The sequence below is a fragment of the Egretta garzetta genome, unplaced genomic scaffold (genome assembly GCF_000687185.1).
Source record: "Egretta garzetta isolate BGI_Z169 unplaced genomic scaffold, ASM68718v1 scaffold5, whole genome shotgun sequence".
In the NCBI taxonomy this organism is placed as follows: Eukaryota; Metazoa; Chordata; class Aves; order Pelecaniformes; family Ardeidae; genus Egretta; species Egretta garzetta.
Window position 1 is genome coordinate 3,945,323 of NW_009259707.1, and position 8,040 is coordinate 3,953,362.

The following is an 8,040-nucleotide window of genomic DNA, read 5'->3' on the forward strand; positions in this document are numbered from 1 at the left end:
GCGCCAGGGCAGGTTTAGGCTAGACATTAGGAAAAACTTCTTCACCGAAAGGGTTGTCAGGCTCTGGAATGGGCTGCCCAGGGAGGTGGTCAAGTCCTCGTCCCTGGAGGTATTTAAAAGAAGGATAGATGAGGTGCTTCGGGACATGGTTTAGTGGTGGGATGTCAGGGTTAAGTTAAAGGTTGGACTTGATCTTAAAGGTCTTTTCCAACCGAAGTGATTCTATGATTCTATGATCTTGTGTTTCCCAAGTTCAGGCCTTCTACATGCTATATATACATTGCACAGGTATACACAACAAAGTTCTTGGTCGCAGACAAGGAAAGAAATGCCTTTATAATTATATACACATGACACTGACAGAAACTTGCGTCTAGGGGGCTTGAGATGAAGCCCTCTAAAAACTGGAGGGCAGAGCGCGGGGTTACAATTTAGCTGGTGAAGAGATAACATGGGAAAGTCCAAACAAAATTCTCCCATGAAGTCAACTCCTGCAAGTCTTCACAATTGCTTCCTCTGTTAAAAAGTTTTTAGCAGTCCTAGGAGCGCGTACTGCACTTTACCTATGTGATTATGCAAGCATCCCCCCTTTCTGTGGGCAGAGATGACAAGGGTTTTAATGCCAAGGCACAACATCAGTCTGTGTGTAGAGTAATATTTCCGTCTTGCAACAGTTAAAAATGCCAGTGCAAGGAGCCCTGCAACGAAGCAACCACAAGAATTTTGAGCTAAACCAGCAAAGGAAAAAAAAAAAGACATAATGAAAGTATTGTGAAACTCTACAACTACCTGACAGGAGCTTGTAGCGAGGTGGCGGTCAGCCTCTTCTCCTTGGTAACAGATGATAGGATGAGGGGAAATGGTCTGAAGTTGCACCAGGGCAGGTTTAGGTTGGACATCAGGAAAAGTTTCTTCACCGAAAGGGTTGTCAGGCTCTGGAATGGGCTGCCCAGGGAGGTGGTCAAGTCCCCATCCCTGGAGGTATTTAAAAGCCAGGTAGACAAGGTGCTTAGGGCCATGGTTTAGTGGTGGGATGGCAGTGTTAGGTTAACGGTTGGACTTGATGATCTTAAAGGTCTTTTCCAACCTAAAAAATTCTATGATTCTAAGATTCTATTGCATCAGTCACTGGAACTTTCAAGCAAATGCAAGACACAGAAATTTAGGTCTCCTTAAGCTGCCTAAAAGGATTTCTCTGGGCAATTCATAGAGTGTCAAATCTCCCACTTGTGGTGGGGGTTTTTTATTATTTAAAACTAGTCAAGACATAATTCCAGCTTCTTTTTAAGAACTTCACTATTGGTTATTAAAACATGTGAGCTTCGTCAGTAGAAGCAAAGGAATAGAGTGTTTCAGTTCACTTACTGGAAAAAAAAAAGTCTTGGAATCAAGTGCTTGGTACAACTTCAATGCTTTCTTTTTATACTTATTCTGAAATACATGACTTAAAATTTTCTGGTTTTCATTAATATTCCTTCTAGAGGTTCAGTTGTCCAAGTCTCCACGTAAATTGTTCTCAGTTACACTAGTGCAATTAGGGGGAACTTTGTTGTTCCTAACTAGAGAAGTCTTAATAACTTCATCATTTTAAAGCAATGTATGCTGCAATATGGCCAGTACAGCACACAAATGTAATTTGGATTTGTCCACAAAATGGCCTTGATGATTCTAAGCAAACACTATATAGCAAAGCATAACAGTGCGTTGTATGGAACTCAGAGACTGTGAGAGAATTTTACTAACTGGAAGAAGCAGATTTAGAATAACTGAGCACTTACTTACATTAGACCTTACTCTCTTTTTTAAGGATCAGGGATAGGCAAACTGAAATACAGAAATTTTGTCTTCTAAAAATATGTCATCACTCATGATCACAGTGAATATTAGTATTCAAATAAACTCCCAGTTCATGTCTTCTGTACCGTTCACTGCTGCATTTATTTTTATTTATTCTAGGACCATAGTTTCTTACTCATCACTGTAGCCTCCCAGTGCATCCCACATGAGGCGTAGCAAATTGTCCAGCAGATTTCATGTGTTGGTTGGCGCATCTCTACTTCTGAAGGCAAAACTCTGTTTAAAGGAGAATGAGTAGAGAGAAAGTAAAAGGTAAGGTGTTTCAGCACATCTGTGCAGGATGCCAGCCTGTACTAATTTTCCTCTACAAAAATCTTTTTGCATGTTCCCCATCAGATGCGTCTCTTCTCTGGCATTTCCCCTGTATTCTCCTCACTGCGAGTTTCCCAATATTGCACTGAGGCAAAACTTCCAAAGTACTTCTGCTGCGCAAGAAGCCTACACAACCCCCCTATCTTTGTATGTATATCACAAGATACGTAATCAAACCAACTTTTTTTATCTGTGGACACAAAGGGAAGTAAAAGAATTTGGGGAGTCTATGGAAAAGGTTTTCTAGTACTAAAAAGTCCAAACAATCACAATAAATGCATCAAGTGCATCACTGAAATAGATAAATTTAACTTATTAAGACCTGCCAATGGAAGAGATAAGTTAATTAGTTACCAAGTTTAATTTCAATCTTATGGGGTATTTGGGGGGAAAAAAAAAAGCGCTTGTTTTCTTCCCAAAGGGTAAGGGGAGTGTTTCTAAGAAGAAACCAAAAGAACTAGCCACAGATACAAAATGCTATCCAAAAAAAAAGCACTAGCCTAAAAATATCTACAAAACAAGTGGGGTAGCACTAGCCTAGAAATATCACTAGAGGTTGATAGATAGAGTGGCATTCCGTTTCACTGATGAATTGCAAAAAAGCAGGTCTGCACCTGAATTCTTGCTCATTGTACCTGTTTGGGGTTTTGTTTTTGTTTTTGGTTTTGTTTTTTTTAGTATTTTTCTACATGTTTGGGCTGCTGTGTTTTAATGTAGCATTGATCAAAAAAAATCCCCAAGAGACCTAACAAAAGTATTATGAACTAGGGAAGAAGAGGAGAAAGCATTGTTAAGTTACTAGAAATACCTGAACAATATTATTTTAGATAAAAAATTAAGCTTTCTTGTGAAGTACCTATCCCGTGTAGCAGAAAAATATTCAAGTTATTCAGATAATAAAAAAGAAAACCTAAAAAATAGCCTGTTGACTGATTAGTACCTCATCTGCTCATCAGTTCATCATCTCAAGCCAGCTCCTGCTTTTCCATTATTTCCTTTTCCAGCCAGAAAGAAGCAAGCACCTTCACCATCACCCTTTACTGTTTGAATAATCATCTGGTTTTGGGACCAGCATGGTACTGATACAACTTGCAGGCTTCTGTAACTCCCTGTTGCCTTTTTCAGATGCATGTAAATAATCCAAATGAAAACATGAGTGCCTTCTGTAACATTAAGGAAGACTTTTGCAAACAGATGGTTTATGTTAGGAATTGTTCAAAGTTTGTAGTCATAGCAGTGGTTTGTTGGAAAAAAATCCACAACACTGGAACTGTAACAATATTTATATTTTCACTGGTAGCCTAGGCAGAACAGAGATTGCTCAGAGAACGAACATCCAGGGCTCCTGGCCTAATAAAAGAGTAGTTGAGTCTGAAAAGAAGGACTGAAAAATGAAGCTCTGGTAGCTGACAGAATGGGTCTTTGCTGCTTGTTCCTTTGGGGTCAGCAGGAGACGTGGGGTGGCAACTTTTATTCAATGTTAATCAAGTTTCCGCCTCTCGAAGCACTGACCGTCTGCCACCAGGACGCATGCTGGGGCTCTGTTGGAGACCTGGGCAGCACACGCTCATCATTTCCTTCTAGCTGCAGACTGGAATTTCCTCTAGGGAAAGACAAAGAGCTGGTTTGAACCCATATTACATCCCGGGGTGGGGTCAGGATACAGCTGTGGTGTGCACCTAGATTCAATAGCACTGGAGAACTAACATGTCCTGTAACACAGCTATTGCCATGGAGAGCTCTCAAAGGTTTTATTTGTCCTCCTGCATGTCCCCAGAAGACTTACCTGCCTGTACTTGCATTTCTTCCATTCCCAAAGCAACGAAGGTGCTATGCCCATGTTCACGCTCTGCATCCTGATGAACTGCCACGAAGTGTGACCTGCCTGTTCCTCAGCACACTCGCCTTCCAAGAACATGCAAGTGTTGATACAACTTCCAGGCTGGCGATCTTCACCTCAAATTTTCACTCTCCACTCATAACCAACATAATCTGACTAGGAAAGAGTAGCTGCTGACAAGAGCACCAAAAAATATTAACTAGGTATGGGCTGGGTTCCTGGGCTCTGAACTTGAAAATTAATATGCTTCTAAACACACAAAACTACTAATGGATTGTTAATAATTCTATTATAACTTTGTATTTTAGAAAGGATTACTATAATTGAAGAAAACTGCTTTATTGGGTGCTTCAATTCAACATTCCTCATGAATACAGAGAATCGTCATGTCAAACTTCTGGATTTAGATAAAGTAATGATAGAAAAATCCATAGAATTGCAGCACTTTGTTACACAAAAGACTGAAAAGTAGCCTGACCAATAACTTTTACATAGATGTTATATTGTTTTCCCACGCAATTATATGTGATTTTGCATAAGTAATTCCCTCCACTCCTTTTACAGTCATACGGGTTAGTATAAGATCCTCTCTGAACCTAAGAAACCTTTAAGCGGATTACATTCCTAAATGCAATAAAAATTAATTATTAAGACATGGACAGATAATATAAATAAATAACTGAATTAAAAATCTACAATATTCCTTCTCAAGAATGCAGAAAGTAATTTTGCTGGTAATAGTATTAATTCCTTTCACATTAAGACAGCTCTGAAAATTTTTTCTTTATTTTCCACTTTGTGCATCATAGCTAACTGCTGGTTTTGCCTACGGTGTGTCGACAAGCCTGCTACAAACTCTGCAAAGCCAGAGCAGTCCACCAAGACCAGGCATTTGGGAAAGGGTACTGGGGCTCAGTGATGCACCCCAGATGCACTGAGCAGCCTTGGCTTCTAGACCCATTCTAGCCAAGGGAAGTATCACTTGATCACCCACATTTCTGTGGATATATGTACATAAAACTAAGGTGTCCTATTTAAATGTAATTTAGAAAGCGAAGAGAGGCAGAGAAAATAACTGAGCATGTCTAACCAGCCAGAGATACAAAAGCTTGATATACAAAGTCCCCTCTTAGATAAACACCACCTCTGCCTTTTACAGTAGGATGCATTTACTGCTTAAGCAGAAGCTGAAAATGGCTTTAGTTTCAATTTAATTACAACGCAGTTAAATAACTAAAAATATTTTAGTTACACTACTGTTTATAAAAAAGATCATACGATTATTCATTTCCCCTTCTGCCCCCATTTCAAGTTCTAAACATTATAAAATAAATCCCACAACTAAAAATTAAGTAGGGGCCATCACAGCAATGTCTTAGACCCTGTATCAGTGAATGGGCAAAGTGTTCTTTCTCATCTCTCAAACAACGGATAAGGACACACAATACTGAAGCTTGTCAGTGCTGGTATCACTTGATCGTAAGAAAATTCATTATGATAACAGAAGCCAGCAGTATTTCTAAGTACTAAGACATTTAAACATATTTTGTTGCAGCATGCCACATAACAAAAATTAAAACATTGAGCAAGCATTCTGGTGTGTCACATTTATATTATTTCATCCTTGTTTCCTAAATACTATCTTGTCATTAACTGCTTGGTGGACAGGGTTAGGGAAGTAGCACTGCATTTAAAAGCAAATTCCTTGCTGTCTGATATATCAACACAAGACAAACAACCTTATAAAAAAAGAACAATTAGGATCCTCCCCTCCCTCTCACATCTTCATTTTTCTGGTTTAACTTTTTTTTTTCCCCTCCTATCGTGTAAGAAACTTCAGACAAAAGAAATAAACCAGGATCATGTATAACTTGGGACAAACCACTCCTACCCGCTGAAAAGCTGAACCCTGCCATGAAACCTCTGTGCAGAGCAGGCGGGTGCAGAAGTCGCGCAGTGCTCTCCATTGCACTGCTCCACACCCACAAGGCTCAAGCTGCCGGGTGGCAAGGGCAAGCTGGCTGGGTCCCTTGTCCTTGCTGGTCTGTCAGTCGCAACCTACGGTCCCCTGCGTCAGTAGAACGACGGTCTTTGTATCAGCGTTATCTTCTCTGGGCTGCTGATGACTGGCAGGTGTTTCAGGTAAGTCTGCTAGTCATCCATCACATTCGTTTGGAGCTGGCCATGGAAGGCTATCAAATGGCGGATTGGGAGTTAAGAGAGCTCCGGCTCCCAGGGAATCTCCAGGAAGCTGCATGCTCACAAAATGGGACACAAGCCTCCTGTATGCAATCAAATGCTCGTAACAGAGTCATCGCCTTCTTCCTGGCTTTCTAAAAAAAAGCAGGAGAACAATTGAGAACTTGCCAGGAATGAAAATAATCACCTTTAATTTAAAAAGCTTTGCTGGAACCATAACTTTGCTCAAACACCTCTCACCATAGAGCCAGCTTAATTCTTAAGTTAGTTAGAGATGCTCATCTCTGACAGGTACCAGCTGCAGCACAATTAACCTTGTTAAAATCAGAACAGAAGGCTCCACCAGTATTTGGGAACAGAAACACTGAAGCATTCCTGATCCATTTGGGGTTTAGGCAGAATTCCATTTTTTGGCTTTGGGGTTGTTTGGGTTTTTTTTTGTTTGGTTGGTTGGTTTTGTTTCCTTGCACTTAGGAACAAAATCCAAATTGGAGGGAGAGAGACCCTCCTGTGTGACACTTGCACAGGTTCCCTGGTCTGCACCTCTAAGAACAAACCAAAGCAGCTTCTCACAGGGACATGCTCTGGTCTGGCTCCCTCTCACCACAGGCATTTGGCTTCTACTTCTGTACCAAGTCAAGCTAAAGCGTGTTTGATAATGAGACACTTCACTACCTGTCAGCTCCCTCCCAGCCAGAGTCTGTCCCACTGTCCCCAGCAAGGAAGCAGCGTGGGCTAAAATGGGCCTTCTGGGCCCAAGGTGCAGTTGATGAGGACCAGCAAGGCTTATTAGTGCCCTCAGGGCCCCGGTGTTTATAGACAATCGGTAAGAAGAGACTGCCGAATCTCTGCAAACACTAAACATGAATTATGCAATGCCTTGTTCAAATCAGCTCTCTCCGTATTTTAGAGCGTGCAAGTAATCAACCAAGAATTTTAAAAAGAGCAAGCAAAAAGCAACAGAAAAAAAAAGTATGTAGGTGCTGAAGAGCATCTTTAATACTCTTCCAAGACAAACATTCAGTCAATGAATGTGCACAACCCAAAATGTAACAAACAGAACTTGTACATTTTGCATCATAAACATGACAACCTCCTTTTAAAATCCTATTCCTTGCTTCATTTTACATGCAGAAATTAGACTGATTCTCTGGATGTCTGCTTTAGCGTCCTCCTGAAGTCAACAGTTTCTTTTTTTTTCACTCCCCTTTCTTTCTCTTGCTTCATCCAGGGGCTTAGGGTTTGGTTAACTTGCTTCCCTTCAAGTTCATTATTAACAGAGACATCCAAAAACTACATAAGCTTTACATGTCTCACTTGGATATCTTCCTTACCCTCCTTACTGAATGGAAAACTTTGCTTGCAGTAGCTTTGAGGAGGACAGGAATAAACTAATGTGGAGAACTTGAAAAGCTCACATGGGAGGGCTTTGTCACAGTACTGGCCACATTCCTACTGTTCCTCTAGCCCATGCAGGTTTCCTGCTGGTCAGGCTGGCTTCCGCTCTCGCTGTAAACCATAGTGAGTCCAGTTACCAGGGAACAGTGGCTTTCTCCAACCTGAGTCTTCCCACCACAATCTTTTAATCACCAAGTATGCAGACAGTTCAAAGGTGCTGCATCTTGGAAGAGGCAGGGAACAAAGAGCACCTCGGCAGAAGCGAATTGTCCACCACCTCCTGGTTAAAAACAGTTTCTGCTGTCAGCATGGAAGTGATGCTTACAGTGATCCCCTTCCTGAGGGGAAGCAACAAATGCATAGGACCTTCAAACACACATTAATTTACAGCCTGATCCCTTGCCTGTGTTTTAGACAGGTGTGTAGTATAGATT